Below are 18,440 nucleotides of genomic sequence, written 5' to 3' on the forward strand. Positions count from 1 at the left end.
TCCCATTGCTTGGTCCCTGCTCCTGCCAACCTGGCAGTTCAAAAGCACGTCAAAGTGCAAGTAGATAAATAGGTACCACTCTGGCGGGAAGGTAAATGGAGTTTCCGTGTGCTACTCTGGTTCGCCAGAAGCGGCTTAGTCATGCTGGCCACATGACCTGGAAGCTATATGCTGGCTCCCTCAGCCAATAAAGCGAGATGAGCGCCACAACCCCAGAGTCAGTCACGACTGGACCTAATGGTCAAGGGTCCCTTTACCTTTACCTTTATCCCTTTTTCCAACGAGCCCAAGAGGTCATACATGAGATTGCCATATATATTTTCTCTTCACGACAACCCTGCAAGGTTAGTTGGGCTGAGAGTGTTTCTAGTCATTTCACCCATTCGTTTCAGTTTGCGAGGGACTGTGTGTTTCACTCGGGGCTGTGTAGGGCCAGCTCTGCCTCCTTTGCAAAGGGGGAGGGCTGGCAGCTGTGAGGGGTGTGCGTCTTGCCTTCGCCCTTCTCTGCAGAGAAACTCTCGGCTCTGTGCAGATGTTGCTTGACACCCCTGCAACTGAAGGGTTCCTTTATAATTATAATTATGCATTTACTATTGCAAACAGCTGTAGGAGGTAGTCAGGTGAGGTACAGCCTGGACATCTCTTATTGCTCTTCTTCCACCACCACCAAACAGCAGCACGAGGCATTTGGGGGTGGGGAGAAAGATTTGCAACAGGATCAGGTTTCCTCATGTCGGCTGCTTTCCCCCTGCATAATCCCTTTGTGCTGGTGTTTGTGGGAAAATGTTTACCCACACACCATTTCCTCTATCTACTATTGCACAGTTCATGCAGCTACAACAGGCAGTTGAAAACTGTTTTGTATCAAAAAAGGTTCAAGCGCATGAATTTCTGCAAAGATTCAGGGCCTGGCAATTTGACCACCCACCCTCCAAGAGTTGACCCTCCAAGCTTTGATCAGATGAATGAATGGTGTCTGCATTTTAAAAACAGACTAAATTATAATTGCAGGTCATCATCTTTCAGATATTGTACTGGTTGGTATTGCATGTCCTTTGTCCAACAATGTCAGAGATGTGCTTCTGTCTAGCCCTGGCTGTTGCTGTGAGATGTTTGATGTTTAAGTGCTGAATAGCAAATATTTAATTAATATTCACCAACCTGGGGAATATTATTTACCTATTATTAACTGTGCATTATTATCTATTTGAAATATTTATAGCCACCTTTCCATGGCAGCTTAAAACTGACGCAGCTTAAAACAACAGCAACAAAATCATTTTTATGCATATAAGGCAGCCAGCAAATAAAAATAGCAAGCTACAAAAGGAAGAACTAAAGAAAACTTGAATCCACTACAGTGAAGTGGCTTCAGCTCTGCATCTAAAGACCTCGCCTGCATATCCACCAACCAGTGGATGCCTGAGGTCATGGAGTGAGAGGGTGCAATCCTATATTCCCCACAGAGAATGCATTAGTGAAGCAGCACCCAGCAGGACCGCACTCTCCTGTTCTCTGCAGTTTGGTTGCGGGGTGCTTCAGCAGACGAAGACTCAGAGTCTCCTTCCCCATCTCTTTATCCTAGAAAATAACAAATTACATTATCTGTTTATAAATCTCAGTAGAGTATTTCTTTGGATTTCTTAGAATTCTTGAGCAGCGCTGGGTACTTTCTGCTGGTACTCTATAACCAGATGTTTTGGTCCACAGCTGGCAAAAGTTGCTACAAAGTGCCATGCACATGTTGAAGAAACCAGAGGCCTTTCTCTTGGGCATGGTCAGCCAAGTGGTGCCAAAGAAGGACAGAACTTTTTTTATGTACGCTACAACAGCAGCAAGAATACTCATCGCAAAGTATTGGAAGACGCAAGATCTACCCACTCTGGAAGAATGGCAGATGAAACTGATTGACTGTATGGGACTGGCAGAATTGACGAGCAGAATCCGTGACCAGGGAGAAGAGTCGGCTGAAGAAGATTGGAAAAAATTCAAGGACTATTTACAGAAATATTGTAAAATTTAAGAAAGTTAGATGGTGCTGGATTGAAATTGAGAGGTTTCTAGCTGTAATGATATATAAGAACATAGATGGGGGAAAAAAGGGTTTGAAAAATAAGGTAATGTTACAAGCTGTAATGCTTTAAATGAAGGATTTGCTGAACAGATAACCTTAATTGGGATACAAGAAGGAGAAGTATGAGGAGGTCTGAGAAATTTGTTATTTAAAAGTATGGTTTATGAATTTTATGTTTTTGTTTAATGTTTCTGTTTTTGTTTGTTTGTTTAAAAAATTGGAAAATTTAATAAATATTCTTTAAAAAAAAACACAAAGTGCCATGCACATGGATGGTGCCATCTATATAAACCGAAAGCAAATTTGTTTCCACTCCAAAGCCAAACCAATCACGAATGAACATCCGACTGTATCCTCCTCTTTTTCTTTTCTTCCCTTGTTTTGTAGGAGACATGCACCCAGCCGTCAGTTTGCGCTAGCCTTGCAGAGAGAGGAGGTCTCATCATTAATCCCTGACCTCTCCGTTTCAGTTTCACAAAGAAAGCTGAAGTTTAGTTTAAATATAGTTTCCAAGAGTGCACCAAGTCCTGCATAATAAATCTATCAATAAGCTTCTCAGCTTCACAGCCTGAAGGGGAACCATGTCTCTTATCACCTCTTGCCATTTGTCCACACTCGGGGGGTGGGGGGTGGGACGGACGGACAGAGCAGGGGTGTGGAGGCTCATACGCCTGGGCAAGCAAGGAAAGGAAGAACAGGAGGGAGGGAACTTTCCTTTTCTTGAAGAAATGGCTTTAGCTCTATAAACAACATTTGCGTGAACTTTGTCCAGCTTGGCAAAAGACTAACAGGAATGTACACGGTCATTGTAGCTGCATCACTGAGGGCAATCATACTTCTCCCGGTTAAGTAAACAAATAGAATAATAATAATAATAATAATAATAATAATAATAATAATAATAATAATAATTTATTTATATCCCGCCCTCCCCAGCCGAAGCCGGGCTCAGAGTGGCTAACAACAGTAAAATAATACAGCATTCTAAAATTAATTCATTCTAAAATCAGTTCAAATCAAATTGATGGCAACCATTGGAGTAGAGTTCTGTGAAGAATTACCAAATGAGGGGGTCAGGCTGTGCCTTGGCCAAAGGCTTGCTACCTTCCTGCTATATCCATTTTGACAGACCTTTGTGCCAATCTTCCTATAAAGTGTACTTTCCGCGCTGCACAAACTGAATTTGTGTCTAAGATGGCAACATACTCTCAAACTGTTCGTAGTTGGACAGGGTTGCCTTTTTTAAAAAAATATTTTTATTAAACAATTTCAGCTTAACAAATTATCAGTCCAAATAATCAATTACATTATTTTTCCCCTCCCCCCACCCTCCCTCTCTCCTCCCCCCACCTAGGACTTCCCTCAGCTCCCCTCTCTGGTTTCTTTGCACATATTGTTCTCCGCATGTTATAAAATTGTACATATCCTTGCCTTATCTAGCATGTGTTCAACTAATAAATTTGTGGATGTTTCTTCAAAACCTGCCAAGGAGTCCAGATCATTTTGTTGTCTTTTTAGGTAATTTGTAAAAAAGTTCCCATCCTTCCTTGAAGTCACAATTGTCCTTATCACGCAGTTTGTATGTCAATTTGGCCAATTCCACATAGCTCATCGATTTTTCTTGCCACTGTTCTTTCGTTGGGATTTCCTCATTCTTCCATCCTTGTGCTAACAAGACTCTTGCCGCTGTTGTGGCATACATAAATAAGTTCTTTATTTTCCTTGGCAGGTCTTGTCAAAAATGCTTCTGGTTGCCATATACAGTATATATATATAAAGGTAAGGCAGCGTTTTTCTGCTTCAGCCAGTGACCATAACAGCAATGCACGTCCAAATAACAAGAAAATAAACATCCAACCCACCTCCGTATTTGGGTAGTTAGCTGCCATCCCTCTTGCCTTTCTCCCTGATTGGTTTGCTAGGACAGGCTGAAGGCAGAAATAAACATTTTTTTAAAAAAAGCTGACTTGCTGCTGAAAAAGCCCGAAACACTCACCCACCCTCCGACAGCCACTTATTTTTTTTCCCAACGTAAGAAGAGGCCTATTGGATAAAAAATTCTGCTTAAAACTTCCAATCGTTCTCATTATACTATTTCTATTATCATGGTTTTGTCGCACAGCTTTGCGTTATATCCTTTTTCATATATTCCACTATTTGTTTCATTCATTTTTGTTCACAAGTATCATTCAAGTTCTGCTTGGACATGATTTTGTATAAATTTTTGGTTGGTTTGTTTGTTTTTTCGTTTTCCTTCGTCTTTTCTTTCTTTTCTTTTTTGTCTTTTTAACTTTTTTCTTATTCTTATGCCGTGATGTTTTTTCTTCTGTATTGAATTTTTCTATACTTACCTTTGTTGTAAATGATCATTTACGCCTGTATTTTAAACCAATAAATATTTACCATGGGGGTGGGGGAGAGAGAGAGATTCAGTCAAATATAGAAAAAAAGAAGAAGAGGCCTATTGGATCAGACCAAGGTTAGTTTACCATAGGAATGTAAGATGGAATCATTTTGTGTTCTGCAATGGATTTATTGCGTGAAGCCCTGTCTCCATTCCACTGCAGTTCCACTTCCACCCTAAAGTGTGTTATTCACTGTCCACCATAGCGAACATATGTAATTCACCTGATTATGTCACTTTATAAAATTGTGCAACTTATGTAAATCACATAAATTACCCAAGTTAGGCTGTCATTACGTAATTTACATAACTTATGCAACATTACGTTCTCATTGTGTTCTTCCACCTCACTCATTTTGATACAAAGAAAATGCAATGCAACACAATTACCGTATTGCCCCAAATATAAGCTGCACCTGCAAATAAGCCGCACCTTTAAAATTCAAGGGGGGGGGGGAGAGAAAGACAATACCCGAATATAAGCCGCTCCCTTAAAATTGGGTTACAGGCTGAAAATCGTTGCAGTTGGTAGAATTGTAACTCCAAGCCAACTTAATCCATTGATCTTGCAAGCGCACAAAAGGTATCGTACGATTGCTAAAATCACAAATTGCTATTCAGTTTCTACAATTCCACAAGCACTCAAGCTTGCAAATTGGCAATAAAACATTTTTTTGTTCTGTTTTACCATATGTCTGTTTCAGCAGCGATATCGTAAAAGCCAATTTTTGTAAGGTCGTGAATTTAAGCCGAGCTTTAACATTTCACGGTTGGAATTTGGAAAAAAAGTGCAGCTTATATTCGGGCCAATAAGGTACATATTATTTGCAGGCTGAAAATAAGAACCACAATTAATACCAAACACATACTCTGGACTCAGAGCTGTCACAGCTGCTTCGGGTTGCATTCCTCCCTGCCCCCCCAACTCCGCCAGTGGTGGCCAATCACAGTGCTGATTTGGGGCAAGACCACGTCCATTTAGGGTGAACTCTCATGTAAGATCTAGTGGAGTCACCGGAACTCACTGAAACCCTCTCACACGTGTACATCAAAATTAATTAGGTGAAGGCTTTCCTTCTGTGTAAAAGCTTTCCCAGGCTTTTACAGAGTTTTCAGCATTTATAGCAATTTTACATGCCTTGCCAGCCAGCATTTTAATATTGTTTAGTGCGGTCTGTTTGATTGATCCGAGTTTCCATGTGTGTCTGCGTTCACTGGGGGGATTCTGCTAGTTGTTGAATTCGATGAGTCATCGTGAAGTTTGCATAGTTTTGATTTGTTACATCGAGTTGTGTATTTGTTTTAAATTACAAGTTGCCTGAACACTTTTTTATATATTACATTCAGTAGATGACTCAGAAATGCTAGGTGCACCTGGCATTTTTTCACTTATGGTCAAGAAGGCAATTTTTATTTTTATTTTTATTTTTATTTTTACAGGATCAGACCTACACAGAACAATTAAATGAGATCTTCTTTAGAATAGAAAGGCTGTGGCACTAACTTCCTTTCCTGCTTGGCTGAGGTGGAAGGTAGGGATTGGTGGATTGCTGTGCCAGTTTGGAGATGGCACAGTGATTGGGCTTGGATGCTGTCATGTGATGGCAGCAGGGCTACTCGGGATCCCAGACCCTCCCTACCCTTGGACTTCCTGTTTCATGGCTTCCCATTGGCTGCTGCAGGAAGGGGAGTGCCATGCTTGTGGAACAATGCTGCTGTGACTCCACAGGTAGCAGGCAGCCAGCAGAGGGAAGGGTGCAAAGGGGGTTGATTTGCTGTCTAAGGTGCTAGAAAACCCAAGTCTCTCGGTATACTCATTCCCCTGTTTTGCAACGCACACATTTTCTGATCCTGGTTTGCTGGGGATGAGCACTAAACATAGCTTGCCAAATTAGCTATAGATAGGGGCACTAAATCAGCCCTGAGTGCTCACAGGAAGGGCAGATCGTGAAGCTGAGGCTCCAATACTTTGGCCACCTCATGAGAAGAGAAGACTCCCTGGAAAAGACCCTGATGTTGGGAAAGATGGAGGGCACAAGGAGAAGGGGATGACAGAGGACGAGATGGTTGGACAGTGTTCTCGAAGCTACCAGCATGAGTTTGACCAAACTGCGGGAGGCAGTGGAAGACAGGAGTGCCTGGCATGCTCTGGTCCAGGGGGTCACGAAGAGTTGGACACGACTAAACGACTAAACAACAACAAAGGGGCACTAAGTAGGAACATGGGATGGAAAGGCCTGTGTGAAAGGAGAGGAAAGAGGACGAGTCTCTAAACCATGGGCTAAACAATTCCATTGAGAAGATTGTCTGAACTGAGCATAATGTTCCTGGCTCTCACTGCAAAAATCCCTCCCCCGCCCCTTAATTTCAGGCCAAACCCAAATTTACCCAGCCCAAATTTTTGAATGTGGCTTGGCTCGCTGAGCATTGGAGTGCAGGCTGCCCTTTGTGCTGTGATGTTTACTCTCATATGCCTCGTGTTCACACATGTATAGCGATCACAATGTCTCGGAGTATGTCCAGACCACAAAATTCAGCTGACTACCTTTTGGGGGAGCTACCCACTAGTGATATAAATCCGTATCTTTATCTATGTCCATTTTATATATGTGTGTGAGAAAAATAGTATATCACTCTTTGTCGTTTTGGATGACTGGCTTCCCCACTGTTTTTCTGGCTTGTTGGCCAAGCCTACCAACAATTCTGGACCTCAAGGTATTTCCTGTTTCAGAAACATCGTCTCTCTCTCTCTCTCTCTCTCTCTCTCTCCTGTCACAGTGCTGTGGTGACAGAGCCCCACATTCCTAACTTTCTCCCAACACCGTGCAGTTAAATAAAACCGCAGAAGCAGTCAATTTGGTCCAGAACTCCTGCAACACAGATCTCTCCATTTGGTATAATGATTAGTCAGTGATGTCCTCCAGACAATATTTACAGAAGGGAACTGTGGGCTCATAATGAAAAGAGTTAAACCCCCTTCCTTAGTATTGCTTCGCAGATATATTACGTGCCACAAAAGGTGTCAAGTAAAGTTCAAGAGAGCTGTGAAGAAACCCTGCCAAAATTCATGCCTGAACACATTTAATAACAAAATATGTGTGTATACGACAAGCCTGTCTGGCAGATCTGTTTTCTAGACACTACATGATCTTTTGAAGAAACTCTCAAGATGCTGATAGATGGGCTTTTGAAAACTTGCGGAATATACATAAAAGGGTGGGAGGCGAGTGACAAGAGATAGCAAATCGCATGATTAGATCCAAGCAAGCTATGATCATAGGGAGACCTCAAAAGTAAACAAACAAGACATGTACATTTTAATATGGTTTCAGGATGTCACTTTAATCCCTCCAGCACAATTTGGGTGAAATCTGGGGAGCAGGGAAGGGATAGTTTGCACAGGTCTGGTCATTAGCTGCACCTCGTTTTAGTAGCATGTTTAAACCAGCACAATGTAGGGTTGCCAACTGGCCAGAAAAAAATAGTACAGGATGTTCCTCTGCCTTTGACAATGGCGTGATATGCAGAAGTCAGCAAACATAGCTTTGAGAAAAGCACAGCCACCATCAAATATGGTGGTGCTGTGGGTTAAACCACAGAGCCTAGGACTTGCCGATCAGAAGGTCGGCGGTTCGAATCCCCGCGACAGGGTGAGCTCCCGTTGCTTGGTCCCTGCTCCTGCCAACCTGGCAGTTCAAAAGCATGTCAAAGTGCAAGTAGATAAATAGGTACCACTCTGGTGGGAAGGTAAACGGTGTTTCCGTGCGCTGCTCTGGTTCACCAGAAGCGGCTTAGTCATGCTGGCCACATGACCCGGAAACTGTATGCCGGCTCCCTCAGCCAATAAAGCGAGATGAGCGCCGCAACTCCAGAGTCGGTCACGACTGGACCTAATGGTCAGGGGTCCCCTTTACCTTTACATTTATCTGGATATCAAGTTGCTATTAAATAGACATGCGCAGGGGCTTCAAAAAAGTTGGCAAATCTATGATTGATTGATTGATTGATTGATTGATTTACTAGCCACTCTAAGGCCCCAGGGCAGATTACAGCATTAAATGGGTGTTTGCTCACCAGATACAGCAGCAGGCTACTATTTATATATAAGTTGTTTTCTATTACAATGGTACCTTTGGTTATAGATGCTTCAGGTTACAGATGCCACTAACGCAGAAATAGTACCTCGGGTTAAGAACTTTGCTTCAGGATGAGAACAGAAATCGTGCGGCGGCAGCGGGAGGCCCCATTAGCTAAAGTGGTACCTCAGGTTAAGAACAGTTTCAGGTTGATAACGGACCTCCCGAACGAATTAAGTTCTTAACCCGAGGTACCACTGTACCTACTTATTGAACAATTTGAAAGGCAAGCCGTCCTAGTTTTGTTGTGTGGGCTGTTTTGAGAAAGCAGTTAGGCAGCAGAAGATGGCTAGGCCGTGTGGACAGAGCTTGCTGCATTGCTTACCGGCTTGCCAGTGCCACATGTCACTACCAGTTACTGTGCCCACACCGCACTCAGCTGCCTGGTTCCTCACCCCTTCCCCCTCCCTCTCAAAAGCCAGCAGTGATGTTGGGAAGACAAGTAGGCAGTCTACTCCCATCTGTCTGACCTGCTGCTGCATTCCCCCTTTCTCAAAGCAGCCCCACACAACAAAACTGGCTACTGACCAGTATACAGATTCCTCCCCACATTGCAATTCAGAACTTGTACTTGCCCCAAAGAGCTGAAACTATGCAATGTGGTATATACTGCCTGCAACATGATAGTTTTCTTCTCCTTCTGCATAACTAGGTGTGGGTCAAAATACACGCAGTGTGTTGTGTGTAGCTCCCCCCCCCCCCAGGGATGCATGGATCTGTCAATTTGATTTTTCCTCAGTTTCTCATTTTCCCTGTCTTAAATTCAGTTCTCCACCTTTCCAGTTTTCTCTCTAAATCCTCATGAAAATTCACCAGCATTTTAGAATGAATTTCTCCCAATATGCACATATTTGCAAGCCGTCTTGACTCCAGACATATTTTTTTGCAAACAACGGTCCCTATTGTGATGCATTTTTGTATGCTGTTTTCATTAATGTATGCACACTTTCGCCTAATACATGCATTTTTCTACACAGTGTTATGCTGGCAAACTGCATCACAAAATTCAGAGAACTGCAAATTTCAAAGGATAGCTGTGCTTCGATTCGTGTGTCAGTTCAAGAAGTGAAACTTACATAGTTGCTCATTAAAAAGCAAACAAACATCAAATTTCTCCCAGTCCCTAGATTTTTCATAGTAAAAGCAAAGTAGAAAGGAAAGTTAACAGAAAGAGCACTCAGGGTATTAAGATGATGCCGCCAGCCTATTTTCCCAAGAAAAGCAATTTAAAATGACATGATGTTAATGTAAGTCAATCCAGAAAGAAAAACAGAACGTTCACCTGCAAGCAATCCCTTGAGACTGGTCAAGGCTGTCTCACAAATTGCCCAGTGTTTAACTTGAAGTCCATTTGTTAATTTTGTAAACACTGCTGTTTCCATTTCACATTGACATGATATTGACAATATGACTCTAATCCTGCAAGGAAGGAAGTATTGGGTTTCAGGCAGCTACAGGACACCCCTCCAGTCTATCTTCACCTGAGGGGCTTGTGCAAAATGTTATTGACATAAGACAACATGGTCTGCTTCAGGCTTCCAGGTGATTGAAATCTGTCTGAGATTTGTAAGTTACTGCATTTAACGATAGCAATGGGTTCTCAGTATACTCTATATCGGGGTGAGACATCATTTTCAGCCTGAGGGTTCCATCCCATAATAGGCAACACTGGCTGTATCCCAGTGGTCAGAGGTGAAAAGTGGGTGTGGCCAGAGAGAAACCATGGGCAGAAATAAGCAGAGCAAAAGATAGCACTCTTAACTTTAGTACAGAGAAGATATTCCAGTTCTGCTAAAGTAGGAGATTTCTACCTACCTTACTTCTACACTCCTCTGTGCCCTCTTTCCAAGTGTATTTTTTTCTCCCCACACCTTCACCCTGTGGACAAACTTTGACAGCCAAACAGAGACACCTACATGTCAATCATCTGACCTCATAATAACTTCAAGCGCTGATAGGTGGGCAGGCCTGCCTATCCCTCAGAGTTGACCAGTGGGGTGAGAGAGAGTCCTGTCCTACTGTCTGCAAAGAACGCATTGGCGCAGCAACTCCAAGAAGGACTGGACTCTGCTCTTCAGCAGATGAATCGTGAGTTCACTCCTGCAGCGTTTTGAGCAGGATTTAACCATCACTCACTGGCTGATGAGTGAGAGGTTAAATCCTTCTGCTTTGGCTGCATGCACTTGTGAGGAACTGATGGGTGCAACCAACAAAGAATTGAGTAATGCTTGATATCACCAGGGTGTCAGCTAACTTTTGTCATGTTGGTGTCTACCAAAGGCCTTCCTTTTCCAACTAGTCTTCTAAGTGGACATTTTTTTATCCCAGTTTGTAAGTCTATTGGATTTTACGTTGTTTTTTGTACATAATTATTTTAACACTTTTAAAAATATATTTCGGGGGTGTTTAATATATGCAATTGTTTTATATGGATTTCCATTGTGTTGTGATGTTGTTTTGAGATGTTTCATGGGAAGCAATTCATGAACTTGTTATATTTACTTACTTTATTTCATAAAAGTTATACACTGCTTGATTTTTTTAAAAAAAAACACACCTCAAAGCGGTTTGCAAAAAGATAAAACAGTAAAATCAAGAAACATTACAACTCTACTTTGAAAAATACAACAGTTAAAATACTAAAACAGATTAAAATTACCTCAGCTTTCTAAGCATCTGGGTCGGTTTGCCTAAACAGGAATGTTTTTAGCAGGCACTGAAAAAAGTGAAGATTCCTGCTTGATCCCAATAGGCAATAGGCATGAAATAAATAAGGGCCCATAGACTTGCTTATCTACAGTGTGGCCAGCTTAATTCACTCTGGAGGGCCTCCCGGTACCTGCAAATTTAACTTGCTTTGGCTAAAAGTGGCAGGAAGATCATAGCTGTATTTAGATTCCCCGTAAGAGAGAATGAGGATCACAGAACTTCATTTTCTAAACACCATCTTAGGAGCCAAATTGCAAATCAAAGTGGATGGACTGACTCAGAAGCAAATCAGTGTTGTTTTCCTGAGCACAGATACAGATGAAAGGAAAATCTTGAGGCACATACAAACCCCTCGTTTTTAACAACCATTGCATATAAACTAAATATGAACATAGATTGCTACAGAGCATGAGACACACACAAACGCCAACTTGTTTCGTGTGGTCCTATTTTTACACAATTCCGGGCATTTAGTGGGAATCGGTCAAAGGCATTTTCTGCAGAGTTACCCTTCATATTTGTCACAGCCTCATGAGCATACAACTTTATCTCCTTTGACAATATGAAATCAGTCACTGTCTCCTTTGTTTGACATAATTAACATGCTGGCAATCCCTGCGGTGACCTCCATAATTTAGAGATGACAGCTCAGGAGTGGAGCTCTCAGCTGCGGCATCATGTGTGCTTTGTGTTAAAGTAAATGCCTCCAAACAGGAGACTTCATGCCATCAACGAGCGCCTGCTCTCCCTCCACCCACTGCCCCCGCCCACCAACTTCCCTGCCAAAGGATTATATTCGGTCGCACAGCATCTGAGAAAATAAATTCCAAATATATGATACCGGTGGAGACCATGTGCCTAGTTTATGCTCATATAATGCAGACAGGGAGGCACCCGAGGCAACTGGCACGGAGAACGTATAAAAGGAAGACGAAACTGGCTTCCCGCCCGAGTTCAAGGCACCCCAGCTAGATAATGTTAAATTGGAAATAGGAATAATTATGTACTTAGGGCTTGATTATGTTCCTCGTTTCTTTGGGGACAATGTATTAGCATGTTAATTTGGGAGGTAAGGGGGGAAATAGAGATCTTATCTCTTCGGCACATGCCACACGCTGAACTCCTGATGACAAACCATTTCCATGCCATGCAGGAGATGCTGATGATCCGAGGCACTCAGCCGAAAGCCCACAGAGAGAGGTTTTTTATTGTCCTCTGTGGATATTTATTTCTCCCCATACTGATTTCAATCGCACAATTACCCTCATAGTCAGAGACTCAGAGAAGGGGCTCCAATGTGGGCCAGGACATCCTGCACCAAGTGTGCTTTTCCAATGGCTGCAATGGAGAGACAGCTCACTTTGCAATATTTGCATTACATGGTCTATTGTGAGCTGCATATATGCACTACTCCTCCCTCTATATATGCAGCCCTTGTATGGGGATTGTGTGGGATGTGATCCATGAGAGGCAGTCAAGTACAACATTCCTTGTAATGCCAGAGAAGACATGCGAGGGAATGTTTGGTCCAGCCAGTCGAAACTTCCTAATCCTCCTGGCTGGAGCATCCTTCCTTTTGCATGTGATAGAAGTTGGCCGTGACCTAACCTGTCCAGGTATCAAAAGGATTAGTGACACAGCACCCTTCCTCTTTTTGACTTCCTTCTTCGTTTTAGCTAGGACTGCTCTGCTAGCTCTCAGCTAGCAGAAGCACTGGGATTATTCACCCATGTGGGGTAGATCCACATGTACATATTTGTAACTAAGTCTGCCTTCAGGAATCCAACTGTGAACTGATGTGAGTAAACTTCTTTTATTGACTTTGAAGAAGATTGTAGTGCCTTTATTCTTTTAATAGAGATTCAAGGGAACCTACCAGGAACATACAATTCAATCTGAGACAGACTGAATTGTATAATAGTGAGAGGCTCACACGAGCCTGCAGCCAGCTATCTGCTGTGCATGTAAAAAGGGGGATGTAACTCTGCTAAGTAAAAGAACTTGCTAGCACAAGTTAGGAAGGATATTAGTAAACAATATATCCTCTCCTGTCACCCTGAACATTCCCACAGATTGTGCATTCCCCCCAGACAAGGGAGAATGGTCTTTTCTGTACTGTGACAGACATCAGCAGCAACAGAAAAGCTGTTCACTTTTCACTCACTCAGGTACGCTATTCACTTATATGGGTGGTGCTGACCCATGCACACAGTAGCCACTCAGAGAGCGCTCAGTTGAGGGCTTCTTACCAAGGGACACCCAAAACATGGAGCCACCACTGGAATAAAGGAGACAGGACATCCATCTTCAAACAGGGCTGTTACATAGACGTAAGTGTGGGGATCCTATGGACCTCCAGATGCTGCTGTACTACAGTTCCCATAACCCCTAGCCATTGTCATGCTTGCTAGGGCTGATGGGAGTTCAGCTACATCTGGAGAGCCAAAGGTTTTCCACACCAGTTGCAGAAGATAGAGCATTTTGCTCCAAGGGGCAGCACTAGAACCAATCGGGAGAAAATGTCAAGGCAGCACTTTGTTCCTAGACATTAGGAGAACCTTCCTAATGACAAGATTCAATCAACAGATCTCTAGGATGTGGGGTTCTGTCCTCCGCTGGGGGTATTTAAGCCAAGGGTTGGATAGCTATATGTTGGAGGTGTTGTACTTGCATCCTGCCCCGCAGATCCTGCATCGAGCAAATTTCAGGCTAGGCGCCCTATGAAATCTCTTCCCACTCTAAAGTTCTGTGGTTCTGATAACAAGAAGAAAAACCCGGAAGCATGTGGAGCAGAAGCACAAGTTCCCCACACTTCCCCTTCTTTGCGATGCTTAAAGCAGCTTATTACAAAATGCGTCTTTAAATGTTCCCCGTTTGAACGCCCAATTAGTTTCTTGCAGGAAAAGTAAATTGTCCCTGTTTCATTTGACACAAACCCCTAAAGGGGCATGACATTGTCACTTTCACCTTGAACTTTACCGGTGCTGTAAGCCAACGGCCCGGCCAACTACCTATTACGGAGGTATGTTTCCATTCTCTCCCCTGGATATCAGATGATTTATGTCATCTTTGCTCATCACTTATTATACTGTTTAGGTTACTTTGATGTCAATGGCTTAGTCTCATACCAGACATCCCTCAACAAAAGCACATATACAGGTGTCTCCTCGGAAAAGGAGGGGTATAATAGCTGGTCTCTCATACCACGGTCATTTTATTTATTTTGTTCAAAGCCATTCATGACTGTAATCACTGCCTTTGGGCTTTCCTCTTTTGCTTCTCCTAAAGCCTTTCCACAATAAGCATCTTTTCTGCTCCAGAGAGATGCCTTTTGCTTTTGTTCCTGCATGTAGACTTGTGCTTTGCTTGGCTGAAATTGTCTGTGTGAATCATCTGCCATATAATTTCCTTCTAATTCATAATTTGTTTTGCTCTTTGATGATTCCTAAAAAGATTACCTGTAAACTCTAAAAACTTTTCGTTCTTGCTGTTACTGCATTCATGGGATTAACATTAGTGGCTGAAAAAACAAGCTCTCCTGGCACCTTAAAGACTAACATATTTATTGTGGCACAAGTTTTTTCCAGATGTCATTAAAGCTAAACTCTGCCAACAGTTTCTCATTGATTGTTTTCATATTGAGAAAAATGGTATGAGCTTAAACAAAAAGGATCAGATCCTGACACCTGGCAAGCACAGTCGGGCTTTACGGCCACCTTTATTTGAATTATATGGGTCCAACATTAACTCCCCCCCCCCCCAGTATAACTCCCTGGCAATTTCCATAAGGAAAACACAAGTCAACACTTTCATCAAAGATGGGCTCATTTTTAAACCATAAAAAATGTGATACAGTGGTACCTCGGGTTACATACGCTTCAGGTTACAGACGCTTCAGATTAAAGACTCCGCTAACCCAGAAATAATACCTCAGGTTAAGAACTTTGCTTCAGGATGAGAACAGAAATCATGCTCCAGCAGCGCAGCGGCAGCGGGAGGCCCCATTAGCTAAAGTAGTGCTTCAGGTTAAGAACAGTTTCAGGTTAAGAATGGACTTCCAGAACGAATTAAGTACTTAACCCGAAGTACCACTGTAGTTTTACGACCCACCTATGGGGCAACTCCAAAATGTAGATCTGAATTTGTTTCTCATTCAGGAATCAGGATCTTTATCTCTAGAGCTGGCCCTACCAAATTTCTTGCAGTCCTGTATACAGCCACTAGCCTTTCAGATGATCAACATGTTTCCTGTTTCTGATACCTGCCTAGGAATAATAGGGGTCCTGCACAATACTTGGAAGGGCACCACGATCAGGGATATGACATCCTTCAAAATTCACACTTCTCCAGATTTTGAGATGCAGTTCCTCGGCTAAATAATGTGTGCAGAAATGCAACTCTTAAATCATGCACATAAATGAGTGTGCTACAGAGTATTATGCTTATTAGAAAACAAAAGTAAACCTGGCTTTCTGGAAATTCTGTTAGTGAATTAAATCTGGATCTGGTAGATCATGGGTTGAATGCTATGGAAAAGGTTGCTCTGGAGGGAAAGCTCTGAACAATAATTGGAGACTATGCTAAAGTGAGGAATGGAACTGATCAGATGGGATAGGTCTGGAGCAATTTGGAGTCAAATAGGGGACATTAGTTCCATGACAGAGATTTTAATCCATCAAAAATTGCTTGCAGGTTTATCAGCTGTTCTTACAGTAGTGGTTTGTATTCCCCACATGCCAATCAAACGAGAAGAGCCACATTATATTCTGTTACATGCACCAAACATTTAGAAAATAAATAAATACTAAGATGATTAGGACAATCAAAGCAATTACTAACCAGTGACCTAATGTCACCCTTTGCTCTGCAAAATTATAAGGAGAGGCCCTTTCCTTTCCTTTGCTCTACCTAGGGTGGAAAGACATTTGAGTGGGACAAAAGAGGGCAGATCTCCTCAGTTGTTGCACCTAGATCAGGAGCAGCGAACCCCAGGCCCAGGAACCAGGGCCCTCCAGGTAAAAATGTTCCCTGCCCCAACTTAAGTTGTGGAACACCTTGCCCCTAACCTCACAATTTTTCTTTAATTATTAGCTATTGTTTTATTCCAGCAGGTTTTTTGTTGCCTATGGCAAATGATGTTTCAATGCTTTAATTCAGGGGTCAGCAAACTTTTTCAGTAGGGGGCCGGTCCACTGTCCCTCAGACCTTGTGGGGGGGCCGGACTATATTTTGAAAAAAATAGATATGAATGAATTTCTAACCCAACAAATAACCCAGAGATGCATTTTAAATAAAAGCACACATTCTACTCATGTAAAAACACACTGATTCCCGGACCGTCCGTGGGGTGGAATTAGAAGGCTATTGGGCTGGATCCGGCCCCTGGGCCTTAGTTTGCCTGTTGTTGTTGTTGTTGTTTAGTCGTTTAGTCGTGTCCGACTTTTCGTGACCCCATGGACCAGAGCACGCCAGGCACTCCTGTCTTCCACTGCCTCCCGCAGTTTGGGTAGTTTTCCTACCCATGCTTTAACTGCTGTTGTTTGGTTGCATTCTTTCATATTGTTGCTTTTCATGAAATTGTAATTGTAAATGTTTCTGAGTGGTGCTTCCCCCACCCCCAAAGGGCGAGAACATAAGCATTTGAACAAATAAATAAAAATCTCAGGAGTGCCAAATGTGAGTAAATGGAATACATGCGCAGCCACTGTCATGTTCCTCATACAACCGCACCTTTTTTATCCTCTCGGAAAAGATGACTCAAACGTATGACATTCCTTAAAAGCCTGTGAGCTTTGATACTTCCCAGAGAAGAGGGCTGGAGCGTATTTTACCTCATGACACTGCCGATGATCTCATTAAAGCACAAAGTAATCACTTGGAGACATCTGCACTCCTGGGCTCCGGCCTGTGTTTCGCTGTTACTTAATGAGCAGTCAAGTGGCTGATTCTTTTAACAGAGGGCACCGATTAGGCTGCCGTATCGCCTCGAGCTCCTTTCCTTATTCTGGGCTTTTCATTTGAGCCAATTTCTCAGCCCTCGCAACATGCAGAGAGGCAATCTCATACCAAAAGAGGCATTCGCCTCTAAATCTTTCCAGCTGCTTTCAGGGCCCATATAGTATATGAGGTGAGATATTGTGAAATTTCACCACACAGTAAAGAGCAGCCAAAGGGCATATTCTAACCTCTCTCTTCCCCACCCTCTTCCTCTCCCTTACCTACTGCCTCCTATTTGATGAAAGACTTGGTACCCTTTCATCTTCCATATGCCCTGTTGCCCAAACAGAATATCGTGGGGAAGGGGCTTCCAAGCTGGGGTCCGCAAGCTTCACTCAAGGTGGTCCACGGTGTCTCTGTGAAGAATGGCTGTGAAAGGCCACTCTTAAATATTCATATTGATTTAAGTCGCAATTCTATTGCTTCTGTTATTGCTTATATGTTTGCGTGGCAAGTCCCCTCCCCCATGTGAAATGAAGACACTGCCGGAGGCCCTTACCTCCCTAGGTTTCGGACAAGGCCACGCCCCCCGGAGTCCTCTACCGGACTACCCCTTTCATTGGGGGGAAGGTGATGGCGCTTCCTCCCCCCCATTCATTTGCATAACAATTAACCCCTGCCAATGCCTAACCGCCAATACCGCGGAAGTTGTGACATTTGCTACGAGGTAGGCGAAAAAACCAAAAGGCTCGAAATGCGCCAAGTTGGAAAAATTCCTACCAGGCCCCTTGCGGCGACCAACCGAAGTCCATAGCAAGGTCATTGCTAGCCTAGCCTCAGGGAGCCTAACCTCAGGGTGGGCGGGATGGGAAAACCTCACAGCTGGCAAGGGGAAAAGAGGGCGGTCCCCGGGCGTGCCTGGGCTTAAATAGGCTATGCCCCACTTCCCCGACCCGCTGATTCCCTGTTCACGCGGGGGCAAAGGCCGGCCCCCGCGCGCGTGTGGGAGGGATTAGCCCGCAACCCCCTCTCCTCCCAGGTCAGAAATGGCTTTGCGTGGCAAGTCCCCTCCCCCATGTGAAATGAAGACACTGGACACATTTGTTGTTGTTTAGTCGTTTAGTCGTGTCCGACTCTTCGTGACCCCATGGACCAGAGCACGCCAGGCACCCCTGTCCTC

At 43.3% G+C, this 18,440-nt stretch overlaps 1 long non-coding RNA gene across 2 annotated transcripts; it reads right to left on the minus strand.

Annotated features, from left to right (window-relative positions):
• Positions 1–1,208: 1,208 nt before the first annotated feature.
• LOC128411221 (uncharacterized) lies at positions 1,209–17,680 on the minus strand. 2 transcript variants are annotated; one of them, XR_008329730.1, is made up of 3 exons: positions 17,155–17,680; positions 3,179–3,311; positions 1,209–1,581 (listed from the first exon to the last, which is right to left on the minus strand). It is a non-coding gene; the product is annotated as an uncharacterized LOC128411221 (long non-coding RNA). The 2 variants fall into 2 exon arrangements; XR_008329731.1 differs by having other exon boundaries at positions 17,054–17,162.
• Between the last annotated feature and the right edge of the window lie 760 nt (positions 17,681–18,440).

This window comes from Podarcis raffonei, chromosome 3 (assembly GCF_027172205.1).
Source record: "Podarcis raffonei isolate rPodRaf1 chromosome 3, rPodRaf1.pri, whole genome shotgun sequence".
Taxonomy (NCBI): domain Eukaryota; kingdom Metazoa; phylum Chordata; class Lepidosauria; order Squamata; family Lacertidae; genus Podarcis; species Podarcis raffonei.